Source organism: Bombina bombina, chromosome 3 (assembly GCF_027579735.1).
Source record: "Bombina bombina isolate aBomBom1 chromosome 3, aBomBom1.pri, whole genome shotgun sequence".
NCBI classification, from domain to species: Eukaryota; Metazoa; Chordata; class Amphibia; order Anura; family Bombinatoridae; genus Bombina; species Bombina bombina.
The window spans coordinates 887,104,063-887,119,711 of NC_069501.1; the positions used below are offsets into that span (position 1 = coordinate 887,104,063).

Consider the following 15,649-nt stretch of genomic DNA (forward strand, 5'->3'; position numbering starts at 1 on the left):
ATTGAAATTGTTAAACCAAATACAGAATAAGCATTCATAAAATATTACTCCCTTTTTTAAATTGACAATATAACAAGTTTGCATTAGATTTTATAAAATCTTCCTGCAACAACACATTATGAAAAAAAAAACTAAATAAAATAAAATTTAAAAAAAAAGGAATAATTGATGAGATTTATAGAATGGACGAAATAATGTATTTGCTTGTTCCTTTCAACAATGAAATAAGACAACTCGCACTTCGATTCTATTTCCTGGCTAGAAAGCACTGCAGCTTTTAAAATGAGCTTTATCCCTAAATTTACTTATCTATTTTGTTGCCTCCCAATTAGAGTACCCAAACATATTTTACTACAGTTCCAAAGTGAATGCACAAAGTACATATGGGAGGGCAAATCCCCATATATAGCTCACAAGATTCTACAGTATCATAGACAGCATGGGGGGTAGTTTCCCAGTCTATCATTAGATATTATGAGGCGGCAATACTCAACCATATTTCTCAATGGGGAGTTAAAAAACATAAAATTGGCTTACCCAATAATTTTCTTCTGTGGGAAAGAGTCCACAGCCGCATTCATTACTTTTGGGAAATAAGAACCTGGTCACCAGGAGGAGGCAAAGACACCCCAGCCAAAGGCTTAAATACTCCTTCCACTTCCCTCATCCCCCAGTCATTCTGCCGAGGAACAAGAAACAGTAGAAGAAATATCAGGGTGAAAAGGTGCCAGAAGAATACAACTAAGACGCCCCACATAAAAAAAGGGCGGGGGGCTGTGGACTCTTTCCCAAAGCATAATTTATATTTCTCTTGTTAAGTGTAGTCAGTCATCCATTACTTATGGGATTATATCTCTTCCCCAACAGGAAGTTGCAAGAGGATCACCCAAGCAGATCTGCTATATAGCTCCTCCCCTCACATGTCATATCCAGTCATTCTCTTGCAAGCTAACTAAAGATAGGTTGTTGTGAGAGGTCTGTGGTGTTTTTAAACTTAGTTTATTTCTTCAATCAAAAGTTTGTTATTTTAAATGGCACCGGAGTGTGCTGTTTGTTTCTCAGGCAGCATTAGAAGAAGAATCTGCCTGCATTTTCTATGATCTTAGCAGACGTAACTAAGATCCACTGGCTGTTCTCGCACATTCTGAGGAGTGAGGCAACTTCAGGAAAGGGGAATAGCATGCAGGGCCCCCCTGCAAACGAGGTATGTGCAGTAAATTATTTTTCTAAGCAATGGAATTGACTGAGAAATTACTGCTGATACCAATGTAATGTAAGTACAGCCTTAAATGCAGTGGTAGCGACTGGTATTAGGCTGAGGAGTGTGTGTACACTGAAGTATTTTTCTAGGGAATGGAATTTGACTCAGAAAATACTGTTAATACTGAAGTAATGTGTGAGCCTTAACTGCAGTAAAAGCGACTGGTAGCAGGCTTATTAATAACACTTCATAACTTTTAAAATGTATGTGCAAAACGTTTACTGGCATGTTAATCGTTTTTTGTGAGGTACTTGGTGATAAAACTTATTGGGGCATGATTTTTACCACATGGCTAACTTTTGTTTCTGCATAGAAACAGTTAACTGAGCTTCCCCACTGTTGTAATATGAGTGGGAGGGGCCTATTTTAGCGCTTTTTTGCGCAGTAAAAATTCAGTCACAATCTTCCTACTTCATCCTCCATGATCCAGGACGTCTCTAGAGAGCTCAGGGGTCTTCAAAATTCATTTTGAGGGAGGTAATCAGTCACAGCAGACCTGTGACAGTGTGTTTGACTGTGATAAAAACGTTAATTATTAAATTGTTATCCGTTTTTGGGTATTAAGGGGTTAATCATCCATTTGCTGGTGGGTGCAATCCTTTGCTAACTTAATACATTTACTGTGAAAATTTGGTTGCTATAACTAATTTGGTTCATTGTTATTTCAACTGTGACAGCTTTCTGTGCTTCTTAAAGGCACAGTAGCGTTTTTTATATTGCTTGTAAATTTATTTGAAAAGTATTTTCCAAGCTTGCTAGTCTCATTGCTAGTCTGTTTAAACATGTCTGACACAGATGAATCTGTTTGTTCACTATGTATGAAGGCCAATGTGGAGCCCCATAGAAGATTGTGTACTAAATGCATTGATGTAACTTTGAATAAAAGTCAGTCTTTACATGCAAATAAATTATCACCAGACAACGAGGGGGAAGTTATGCCGACTAACTCTCCTCACGTGTCAGTACCTTCGCCTCCCGCTCAGGAGGTGCGTGATTTTGAGGCGCCAAGTACATCAGGGAGGCCCTTACAAATCACTTTGCAAGACATGGCTACTGTTATGACAGAAGTATTATCTAAATTGCCAGAATTAAGAGGCAAGCGTGATAGCTCTGGGTTAAGGACAGAGCGCGCTGATGATGTGAGAGCCATGTCCGATACTGCGTCACAATTTGCAGAACATGAAGACGGAGAGCTTCATTCTGTGGGTGACGGATCTGATCCAGGGAGACTGGATTCAGAGATTTCTAATTTTAAATTTAAGCTTGAGAACCTCCGCATATTGCTAGGGGAGGTATTAGCGGCTCTGAATGATTGTAACACGGTTGCAATTCCAGAAAAATTATATAGGTTGGATAGATACTATGCGGTACCGGTGTGTACTGACGTGTTTCCTATACCTAAAAGGCTTACAGAGATTATTAGCAAGGAGTGGGATAGACCCGGTGTGCCCTTTTCCCCTCCTCCCATATTTAGGAAAATGTTTCCTATAGACCCCACCACACGAGACTTATGACAGACGGTCCCTAAGGTGGAGGGAGCGGTTTCTACTTTAGCTAAGCGTACCACTATCCCGGTGGAGGATAGTTGTGCTTTTTCAGATCCAATGGATAAAAAATTAGAAGGTTACCTTAAGAAAATGTTTGTTCAACAAGGTTTTATCTTACAGCCCCTTGCATGCATTGCGCCTGTCACTGCTGCGGCGGCATTCTGGTTTGAGTCTCTGGAAGAGGCCATTCGCACAGCTCCATTGGATGAAATTATGAACAAGCTTAAAGCACTTAAGCTAGCTAACGCATTTGTTTCTGATGCCGTCGTACATTTAACCAAACTTACGGCTAAGAACTCCGGATTTGCCATCCAAGCGCGCAGAGCGCTATGGCTTAAATCCTGGTCAGCTGACGTGACTTCTAAATCTAAATTGCTTAATATTCCTTTCAAAGGGCAGACCTTATTCGGGCCCGGCTTGAAAGAAATTATAGCTGACATTACGGGAGGTAAGGGCCATGCTCTACCTCAGGACAGGGCCAAATCAAAGGCCAAACAGTCTAATTTTCGTGCCTTTCGTAACCTCAAGGCAGGAGCAGCATCAACTTCCTCCGCTCCAAAACAGGAAGGAGCTGTTGCTCGTTACAGACAGGGCTGGAAAACTAACCAGTCCTGGAACAAGGGCAAGCAGGCCAGAAAACCTGCTGCTGCCCCTAAGACAGCATGAAGAGAGGGCCCCCTATCCGGAAACGGATCTAGTGGGGGGCAGACTATCTCTCTTCGCCCAGGCTTGGGCAAGAGATGTCCAGGATCCCTGGGCGTTGGAGATCATATCTCAGGGATATCTTCTGGACTTCAAAGCTTCTCCTCCACAAGGGAGATTTCATCTTTCAAGGTTATCAGCAAACCAAATAAAGAAAGAGGCGTTTCTACGCTGTGTACAAGACCTCTTACTAATGGGGGTGATCCACCCAGTTCCGCGGACGGAACACGGACAAGGATTCTATTCAAATCTGTTTGTGGTTCCCAAGAAAGAGGGAACCTTCAGACCAATCTTGGACTTAAAGATCCTAAACAAATTCCTAAGAGTTCCATCATTCAAAATGGAAACTATTCGAACCATCCTACCCATGATCCAAGAGGGTCAGTACATGACCACTGTGGACTTAAAGGATGCCTACCTTCACATACCGATTCACAAGGATCATTATCGGTACCTAAGATTTGCCTTCCTAGACAGGCATTACCAGTTTGTAGCTCTTCCCTTCGGGTTAGCTACGGCTCCAAGAATCTTTACAAAGGTTCTGGGCTCACTTCTGGCGGTACTAAGACCGCGAGGCATAGCGGTGGCTCCGTACCTAGACGACATTCTGATACAAGCGTCAAGTTTTCAAACTGCCAAGTCTCATACAGAGATAGTTCTGGCATTTCTGAGGTCGCATGGGTGGAAGGTGAACGTGGAAAAGAGTTCTCTATTACCACTCACAAGGGTTCCCTTCCTAGGGACTCTTATAGATTCTGTAGAGATGAAAATTTACCTGACGGAGGCCAGGTTATCAAAACTTCTAAATGCTTGCCGTGCACTTCATTCCATTCCACACCCGTCAGTAGCTCAGTGCATGGAAGTAATCGGCTTAAGGGTAGCGGCAATGGACATAGTACCATTTGCGCGACTGCATCTCAGACCGCTGCAATTGTGCATGCTAAGTCAGTGGAATGGGGATTATTCAGATTTGTCCCCTCTACTAAATCTGGACCAAGAGACCAGAGATTCTCTTCTATGGTGGCTTTCTCGGCCCCACCTGTCCAAGGGGATGACCTTTCGCAGGCCAGATTGGACGATTGTAACAACAGACGCCAGCCTTCTAGGTTGGGGCGCAGTCTGGAATTCCCTGAAGGCTCAGGGGTCATGGACTCAGGAGGAGAAACTCCTCCCAATAAATATTCTGGAGTTAAGAGCAATATTCAATGCTCTTCTAGCTTGGCCTCAGTTAGCAACTCTGAGGTTCGTCAGATTTCAGTCGGACAACATCACGACTGCGGCTTACATCAATCATCAAGGGGGAACCAAGAGTTCCCTAGCGATGTTGGAAGTCTCAAAGATAATTCACTGGGCAGAGTCTCACTCTTGCCACCTGTCAGCAATCTACATCCCAGGCGTGGATAACTGGGAGGCAGATTTTCTAAGTCGCCAGACTTTTCATCCGGGGGAGTGGGAACTTCATCCGGAGGTCTTCGCTCAACTGATTCATCGTTGGGGCAAACCAGATCTGGATCTCATGGCGTCTCGCCAGAACGCCAAGCTTCCTCATTACGGATCCAGGTCCAGGGACCCGGGAGCGGCGCTGATAGATGCTCTAGCAGCCCCTTGGGTTTTCAAGATGGCTTATGTGTTTCCACCGTTTCCGCTGCTGCCTCGACTGATTGCCAAGATCAAACAGGAGAGAGCTTCAGTGATTCTGATAGCGCCTGCGTGGCCACGCAGGACCTGGTATGCAGACCTAGTGGACATGTCGTCCTGTCCACCATGGTCTCTGCCTCTGAGGCAGGACCTTCTAATTCAGGGTCCTTTCAACCATCCAAATCTAATTTCTCTGAGGCTGGCTGCATGGAGATTGAACGCTTGATTCTATCAAAGCGTGGCTTCTCGGAGTCTGTTACCCTAATACAGGCTAGGAAACCTGTTACCAGAAGAATTTACCATAAGATATGGCGTAAATATTTGTATTGGTGCGAATCCAAGAGTTACTCATGGAGTAAGGTTAGGATTCCTAGGATATTGTCTTTTCTACAAGAGGGTTTAGAAAAGGGCTTATCCGCTAGTTCGTTAAAAGGACAGATTTCTGCTCTGTCTATTCTTCTACACAAGCGTCTGGCAGAAATTCCAGACGTTCAGGCTTTTTGTCAGGCTTTGGCTAGGATTAAGCCTGTGTTTAAGACTGTTGCTCCGCCGTGGAGCTTAAACTTAGTTCTTAACGTCCTGCAAGGCGTTCCATTTGAACCCCTTCATTCCATTGATATTAAGCTGTTATCTTGGAAAGTTCTGTTTTTGATGGCTATTTCCTCGGCTCGAAGAGTCTCTGAGTTATCTGCCTTACATTGTGATTCTCCTTATCTGATTTTTCATTCAGACAAGGAAGTTCTGCGTACTAAACCTGGGTTCTTACCTAAGGTAGTTTCTAACAGGAATATCAATCAAGAGATTGTTGTTCCATCATTGTGTCCTAACCCTTCTTCAAAGAAGGAACGACTTTTGCATAATCTGGACGTAGTCCGTGCCCTGAAGTTCTATTTGCAGGCAACTAAAGATTTTCGTCAAACTTCTTCCCTGTTTGTCGTTTACTCTGGACAGAGGAGAGGTCAAAAGGCTTCGGCTACCTCTCTCTCTTTTTGGCTTCGTAGCATAATACGTTTAGCCTATGAGACTGCTGGACAGCAGCCTCCTGAAAGAATTACAGCTCATTCTACTAGAGTAGTGGCTTCCACCTAGGCCTTTAAAAATGAGGCTTCTGTTGAACAGATTTGCAAGGCTGCGACTTGGTCTTCACTTTTTCAAAGTTTTACAAATTTGACACTTTTGCTTCTTCTGAGGCTATTTTTGGGAGAAAGGTCCTTCAGGCAGTGGTTCCCTCCGTTTAAAGTTCCTGCCTTGTCCCTCCCTTCATCCGTGTACTTTAGCTTTGGTATTAGTATCCCATAAGTAATGGATGACCCGTGGACTGACTACACTTAACAAGAGAAAACATAATTTATGCTTACCTGATAAATTTATTTCTCTTGTATTGTAGTCAGTCCACGGCCCGCCCTGTCTTTTAAGGCAGTTCTAAATTTTTAATTTAACTCCAGTCACCACTGCACCCTATGGTTTCTCCTTTCTCGTCTTGTTTCGGTCGAATGACTGGATATGACATGTGAGGGGAGGAGCTATGTAGCAGATCTGCTTGGGTGATCCTCTTGCAACTTCCTGTTGGGGAAGAGATATAATCCCATAAGTAATGGATGACCCGTGGACTGACTACACTACAAGAGAAATAAATTTATCAGGTAAGCATAAATTATGTTTTTTCATCCTAATGGGAAAGAGTCCACAGCCACATTCAATACTTTTGGGAAAACCATACCCAAGCTAAAGAGGACACTGAATGCCAAAACGGGAGGGTACAATAGGCGGCCCATTCTGAGAGAACGAAGCCTGAAACCACTACCCAACAAAAAACTCGCTTCGTCCGAAGCCAAGAAAACTTTAAAAAGGAAAGGCCCCAAGGACACTGATCAGCAGATAATCCAGAAGCCTAGCTAGAGACCGCAAAATCGGACTCAACTGAGCCAACAGTCCTCCAGGAGACACCGTTGCCCAACAGTCGGTCCCTCACTGCTCCCCCTCACTAAAGAGGGGAACACCAGCCTAAACTTCCCAAGGAATAGGGCAAGGAAGAACCGAAGGGAAACCGAAAGGTCACCACAAAATCCATAAAAGGAAAACCCCCAATAGCGAGCCCAGCTCACAAAGATAGAAATGGATCCTGACAGACAAGGTGAGGCTACACCCAGACCAAACAGAAACCAGAGGTTTAGGACCAGGCATCTAAACAGAGAAACTCTTCTCACAACATCGTGCAAAGCAGAGAAAAACTCCCAGACAGAGGGCACACTCTAAACAATTGAAGCCGCCAGACCTACACACAGGGCTCCAAAAGGGGAAGCACATAACCTCAATGAGGCCCACTGCACCTCCAAGAGAGAGGTTACACCCAGAACCCGAAGGTGTATGGTAACCTTGGACCTTCTGCTTGCAAGCCCAGGGAGCTAGCTACTATGCCAACCTAGATCCTGAAGATGACAACACATCTCAGAACTCACTCCCAGCCGGGCCAGCCCAAGCATTGGCAGGTCTGAAACAGGGGAACAGAAGAACCCCAACACCAGCTCAAAAACGAGCTTAAGAATGGCCACAGCCATCCCAACAGAGCACGGGTGCTAACCCGACTCCTTAGAAACAGACAAGGGCGTAGACCCAAAGGAATCTAACAAAAGGCCCACCATAGTCTCGACACAGAGCCAGCAAGACTCCAGATGGAACGTAACAACCCAGAGAAAAACACCCCAGTCTGAAGGTTAACTCTCAGTTCCAACCTCCTGAATCCAAGAGAATCCCTAGAAAAAGGACCACACCTCCATAAGAAGGAGAATAAGCCCCCCACCCCACCGCCCACAAGACACAAAGCCACAGGCTAAAGAAGAGATCAATCTCCAATGCAGATGAACTTGGAAGGAATCCCCCTAAGGAATTGGCTTGCTAACACACATCCAATGTGCGATAGCTGCAGCAGAGACACTGCAAACCCATTCACCTGCACAGAAGTGAATCCATAAGGTTACCACAGCAAGCTGACCAAGGGAAACCGACCATCAAGGCGTAAGCCCAGCCCAATGAGCATTAGCACTCAGACAACCTGGCCAACCGTGACCAGGTCAATTAGTCCAAGTAAAAGGACATAGCCCAAGTTCCCAGGGACCCCGAACCAGCCTTAGAGCCAAAAAAGTCCGGCAACAACTCCACAAAGGAAAACACTGAACGAAGCCTCAGCAACCGGAAACACCAGGGAAAAAACCGAACCGAGCCCCCAATTGTTTAAACAAACAATATCCGAGAACTTAACACCCCGTCTGATATAAAAAAAAGGAGACCACAGGGAGATATCAATGCAATATCCAGATCAACCTAGATAACGAGATAACTCGCAAGCCCCGACCCAAGGGAGAGACCACCCTTGCCAAAGTGCAATGCTCCAAAGGAGTTAAGGTGTTAAAAAGTCGTACGACACTAGAGCCCATAGACTCTCAAACAGCCGCAGGACAACAAGCAAGGGGATACCCCAAGGCCAAAATCACTCGAGCAAAGGCTGGTCTCTGCATCACCTCCATGTAATCCGAGGATCATAGAGAGAAAAGGACGCACAGCATCCCCAACTCCAAGCAGAGCCCAAGGAGACCACGCCCAGTGCCCCTAACAGGGAACGACCATATCCCGGAGTGGAACCCAGGTCCCTAAAAGGAGACCTAATTCACATGGAGACAACAGAGTAAGACTAAAAAGGTCTCATAAAAAACAGCTAGCCAGTACACAGTCAATGTGCAATAGCTGCAGCTGGTCACATTCTGCAACCCATCCACTGCAAGGCAGCTGAACTACCCAATAAACTACTAGCTGCTGAGAACTAATTCCAGAAGCATAATTCCCAGGGCCTCAAAAGAAAAAAAGGCCAAACCGCCCAACCCTCCACTACATGGGGAGGAGCTCTAAGGTCTGACAACCCCAGACACAAGAGAGAGAGACGCAGCAGAACTCCACTGACCCAGTCATCCAAATAGAAGGCTAGAAGGACTGAGACAATCCTCCCTGCCTCACGGACCCACCAGTCCTCTAGAATTCTTAGTTGAACACAGAGGATAACATGAGCACTCAGTGCCTCTACCGAACCAGCCAAGCAGAGCGGTGCCACGTGTCTGAACAGCTATCAGACAGAACTGAATCAAAACAGGACCAGCCTGCAATCCGGGACCTAACCGTCAAGCCGCATAAAACCTCCCTCAGAGGGGAAGAAGGAAAACAGACAGGACATTCTATCGGATGAAAATAAAATACAAGGCAACCCGTAGGTTAACGCCCAAAAAGAAACAGACCTACCGCAGGAACAGCCAAACGGAGCCCTGATCTTCCAAAAAAAATGGAAAAGATCTCAATACATGGACAATCAGGAGATTACATCATCCCCTCATGTCTAATGAGGTGCGCCATTCGAAGAGCAGACCGCAAAGGTGCGCAATTCTGTAGGCACCACCCTGTCCTCAAACTCTATTCAATTTAGGAAATAAAGGTTCATCAGGCAATATGACCTCTGGAACCCCTGAACTCGCCAAAAACTTCCATTAGAAGAAGCGCAAATTCCTAAAACTAAAGTCTGGTTGCTCCGCAGCTGGAGGTTGAGGGGCAGCAGACTCTGACCCAGAAAGTTTATAGTCTCAGAAAGAACTTCATCCTTGGATAACCCTATCAGTTGAATCCAAAATTTATTTGATGTACTCTGGGAAGGAATGCAATATGTAACCTTTCGCTTGCGCTTAACAGGGCGAGGTAAAGCATTAAGGCCGCAGACACCACCGTCTGAACTGCGCAGTAACGTCTGAAGAAAAAAGGCCCCCTCCAGATAGAGGATCAGCAATGCTACACAAAAACTGCATGTGTATAGAGATAACAATGTAGGGTATGCACCTCACTGAATGACAACTCCTCAGAGGTGGTCGGCTCTGTGATATCAAACATGTTTGATATTATCACTTTATCAAGGCATATGGAACATAATTGAGATTAGGAACTAGGTCCTCCTCCCCATATAAACAGGAATTGCTCCTCAGGAATAGAGGGAGTGCCCTCTAAAGAAACCGAATCCTCCATCACTAGTGCAATAACCGGAGAACTAGAGAGATAAAATATCCTATTCTTTTTTCTTTTTTAATAAAATAACAGCACCTCTATACCCCAATGGCTGGGGCACTCACCACCTCCTATGACCCAGACAGTAGAGATGTATGACTCCTCTCTGATAGTCACAAAGGAGGGAATGAATCACATAGTGCACAATGCGGGACTGTCCCTGCTATGAGAGAAAGCGCGCCAAGCTTGTAAGCTGCATGGCTCTCAAAGTGAAAGTGAAACCTCTATATTCTATAACAGCCTAAGAGCCCATAACATCTCACACATAAAGCAGCATAAAATCAAATAAACACATAAGATTATTATTCCCCCCTGTTCATTAATCCCCCTAAGGAGATATTAACCCTTGATTCTATAAAGATAAAAGACGCCACACTGTGACCCTGTCTTCTGTGATAACATTATATAATAAAAATGAAACGATCTTACCAGAATCTACGCCGTGGAACAGGCACACGGCCCTTCAAGTGTGACAGGCCGTAGCATCGCTCCTGACATGGACTTGAGAGAAGAAAGCAATCTGTGAAACTCGTCAACGCTGATTGCTGTAGGAGCTGTTAATATGAGTCGGAATGGTGTTGCAGTGGAGAGCTCTCCCTGCATCTCTGGACTCTAACTTCCCCCAGGCCTTCAGTGAGAAGCTTATAGGGCTACTTAAAACTCCTGTCCCATTGCGAAGAGTAGTACCCTCCATAAAAGACAAAACAAATTCTGACACTTCTCTGCTAACCTCCTGGGACGAAAGGCAAAAAATGACTGGGGGATGAAGGAAGCGGGAGGAGTATTTAAGCCTTTGGCTGGGGTGTATTTGCCTCCTCCTGGTTGCCAGGTTGTTATTTCCCAAAAGTAATGAATGCGGCTGTGGACTCTTTCCCATTAGGAAGAAAATTCCCAAAGTAAATGGGGGAAAATTGAGCAGGCTTCATTAACCTTTAATATTAATTTACGCAATCTCATTTGGACCCCACCTCACTACCGTAGGAATCTTTTTATCAACAGCCTAATAATCAAAGAATGCCTTTCTTCATGGGATAAAATCAGACATTATATACTAATAACCCCCCATCCCTCTACCATCACTTCCATTTCAGGTCTCCCTGACTCTCACCCCGCAACATGGGCACGACTAGGTTTTGTGAAGGTTTCAAATCAGGGAATCTACACACATATTTGAATATACTTGAGTAATCAGTCTACTCTCCAGCTGGGGGTTTAAACCTATACCTTCCAGCCAGCTAACCTTTTGGGAGTCTAGATGGCAGCAAGAGATAATATTATGTAAACCTATGTCAATTCATCACAACTTAATGGAATGAGCGTTGTCTCCGGATAAAGCTTCACATATAATGAAATGGGAACAAAAATTAAATATATCTATTCCTACTCAGGTTTGGCAACGAACACCCCAATTCACTAAAAAGCCATTCATTGCATTATCCTTTATGAGACATATTTCAAGCTTCTTACACACTGGCACTATGTCCCGCAAGATTAGCCCAACTGTTTCCTACTACGTCTCCTAATTGCTGGAGAAACTGCGGCCACATAGGCAATATGACACATATATGGTGGGGCTGCCCGAAACGTAAGCCACTGTGGAACACTTGTTTCACTACATTATCCAGATTAGGGATACCCCTCACCAAGTCGCCAGAAGCAGCTTTACTTCATTTAGGCACATGCACGTTATCTAAACATCACAGCTGTGTATATATCTCCTCTCAGCGATAAAATTATCCATTGCCAGATCATGGAAAAAAGTAACCCCTCCTACCTGGCCAGAAATAATTAAATTCATGGTGTACATATACTCTATGGAAAAAGTGTGTTCTATTCCCTTGAAAATGCTGACCTTTTTGAAATCTAAAAGATATCACACTCAATAGCTTCCTAATCTAGACTCTTAAAGAGGATACCTTCCCCCCTAAACTTCCCCCTTGTTACCTAGTACATATCTTAGTGATATCACCCTTTTAAAACAGTAACTTACCACTTCCACACAACAGTAATTCCTCATTACCCTGTCTATCCCAATTCCCTACCCCACCTACTCACTGCTAGTGAATATTTTTTCCATTACACTAACAAACAATTCATTTTGTTAATGTTCACATGAGAGCAATAAGTGTATTTCTATTCGCCTAGATTTGGAGTTTTGCGTTAGCCGTCAAAACCAGCGTTAGAGGCTCCTAACGCTGGTTTTTACCGCCCGCTGGTATTTGGAGTCAGTCATGAAAGGGTCTAACGCTCACTTTGCAGCCGCGACTTTTCCATACCGCAGATCCCCCTACGGCATTTGCGTATCCTATCTTTTCAATGGGATCTTTCTAACGCCGGTATTTAGAGTCTTGGCTGCAGTGAGCGTTAGAAATCTAACGACAAAACTCCAGCCGCAGAAAAAAAAACAGGAGTTAAGAGCTTTTTGGGCTAACGCCAGTTCATAAAGCTCTTAACTACTGTGCTCTACAGTACACTAACACCCATAAACTACCTATGTACCCCTAAACCGAGGTCCCCCCACATCGCCGCCACTCTATTAAATTTTTTTAACCCCTAATCTGCCGACCGCACACCGCCGCCACCTATGTTATACTTATGTACCCCTAATCTGCTGCCCCTAACACCGCCGACCCCTATATTATATTTATTAACCCCTAATCTGCCCCCACAACGTCGCCGCCAGCTACCTACAATAATTAACCCCTAATCTGCCAACCAGACCTCACCGCTACTCTAATAAATGTATTAACCCCTAAAGCCAAGTCTAACCCTAACACTAACACCCCCCTAAGTTAAATATAATTTAAATCTAACAAAATAAATTAACTCTTATTAAATAAATTATTCCTATTTATAGCTAAATACTTACCTGTAAAATAAACCCTAATATAGCTACAATATAACGAATAATTATATTGTAGCTATTTTAGGATTAATATTTATTTTACAGGCAACATTGTATTTATTTTAACCAGGTACAATAGCTATTAAATAGTTAATAACTATTTAATAGTTACCTAGTTAAAATAATTACAAAATTACCTGTAAAATAAATCCTAACCTAAGTTACAATTAAACCTAACACTACACTATCAATAAATTAATTAAATACAATACCTACAATTATCTACAATTAAACCTAACACTACACTATCAATAAATTAATTAAATACAATACCTACAAATAAATACAATTAAATAAACTAACTAAAGTATGGGTTTTTTTTTACAGGCAAAAGAGCTGAATTCTTTGGGGCATGCCCCGCAAATGGCCCTTTTAAGGGCTGGTAAGGTAAAAGAGCTTTTCTATTTTCATTTTAGAATAGGGTAGGGCATTTTTTTATTTTGGGGGGCTTTGTTATTTTATTAGGGGGCTTAGAGTAGGTGTAATTAGTTTAAAATTGTTGTAATATTTTTCTAACGTTTGTAAATATTTTTTTATTTTTTGTATCTTAGTTCTTTTTTATTTTTTGTACTTTAGTTAGTTTATTTCATTGTATTTATTTGTAGGTATTGTATTTAATTAATTTATTGATAGTATAGTGTTAGGTTTAATTGTAACTTAGGTTAGGATTTATTTTACAGGGAATTTTGTAATTATTTTAACTAGGTAGCTATTAAATAGTTATTAACTATTTAATAGCTATTGTACCTGGTTAAAATAAATACAAAGTTGCCTGTAAAATAAATATTAATCCTAAAATAGCTACAATATAATTATTCGTTATATTGTAGCTATATTAGGGTTTATTTTACAGGTAAGTATTTAGCTTTAAATAGGAATAATTTATTTAATAAGAGTTAATTTATTTCGTTAGATTTAAATTATATTTAACTTAGGGAGGTGTTAGTGTTAGGGTTAGACTTAGTTTTAGGGGTTAATACATTTATTAGAGTAGCGGTGAGGTCCGGTCGGCAGATTAGGGGTTAATACTTGAAGTTAGGTGTCGGCGATGTTAGGGAGGGCAGATTAGGGGTTAATACTATTTCTTATAGGGTTATTGAGGCGGGAGTGAGGCGGATTAGGGGTTAATAACTTTATTATAGTAGCGGTGAGGTCCGGTCGGCAGATTAGGGGTTAATTATTGTAGGTAGCTGGAGGCGACGTTGTGGGGGGCAGATTAGGGGTACATAGCTATAATGTAGGTTGCGGCGGTGCACAGAGCGGCAGATTAGGGGTTAAAAAAAATATGCAGGTGTCAGCGATAGCGGGGGTGGCAGAATAGGGGTTAATAAGTGTAAGGTTAGGGGTGTTTAGACTCGGGGTTTATGTTAGGGTGTTAGGTGCAGACATAGGAAGTGTTTTCCCATAGGAAACAATGGGGCCGCGTTAGGAGCTGAACGCTGCTTTTTTGCAGGTGTTAGGTTTTTTTTCAGTTTCAAACTGTCCCATTGTTTCCTATGGGGGAATCGTGCACGAGCACGTTTTTTAAGCTGGCCGCGTCCGTAAGCACCGCTGGTATTGAGAGTTGCAGTGGCGGTAAATATGCTATACGCTCCTTTTTTGGAGCCTAACGCAGCCATTCTGTGAACTCTAAATACCAGCGGTATTTAAAAGGTGCGGCCAAAAAAAAGCACGCGTAGCTAACGCCCCCCTTCTAACGCAAAACTCCAAATCTAGGCCATTATTATTTGAATTTTTTCTTTTTGTGGATATGTATCTTTAATTTTGAAAATAAATTTAAAAAGGTATTTATATAAAAACAAAAACAACCAACAGCTCACACATGCACACAAGTTATATCACTGTAACCAGGGGTGACTGAGGATTGCTGTTCTAAATCCAACACAACATTTACCAATGAGAGCGATAAAACTAAGGAAGAGCACAGAACAAAGTGTGGGGAGAATACATTTAATTCTGAGAACGTAGTTTGCAACAAAAAATTGCTCTTAAAGGGATATAAAATGTCTGTTTCAATGTTGTGGGGAAAAAAGCACTAAGCAGTGGGTTACACTTGTGCATTATTTCCTGCTGGAAGGGGGCTGGGGTCTCTACAGGAATGCAGAGTAGGAGTTTTTTCCTTTGAAGTGTTACTAGGCAACATCTAATCTAGCTGTAATCAGTTTTTTTCCATGTTCAGTAGAGGACTTTTGTTGCAAAACCAAGTGACAATAGAGCATAACTACTGTAATGTCTGCTCTGTTATCTAGATGTAGGCAGTGGCTAAACTGATAATTTCTAAGTGCTCATTTAGCAAGAAAACTAGTGAGTTTTTTAACTGGTGTTATTTTTTTTAACACCTTTTTAAAATTAAATTTGACTTTTTCTACTACAGTAGCACTGTTTCATATCCCTTTAACCCCTTAATGACCCGACCATTTTTCAATTTCCTTACCCTTAAGGACAAGGGCTATTTTTACATTTCTGCAGTGTTTGTGTTTAGCTGTAATTTTCCTCTTACTC

At 42.8% G+C, this 15,649-nt stretch overlaps 1 protein-coding gene across 1 annotated transcript in view; it reads right to left on the minus strand.

Moving 5' to 3' along the window:
* Positions 1 to 15,649, minus strand: part of NDFIP2 (Nedd4 family interacting protein 2) — a 259,390-nt gene that overhangs the window by 200,436 nt on the left and 43,305 nt on the right. The gene's annotated exons all lie outside the window — the stretch shown is intronic.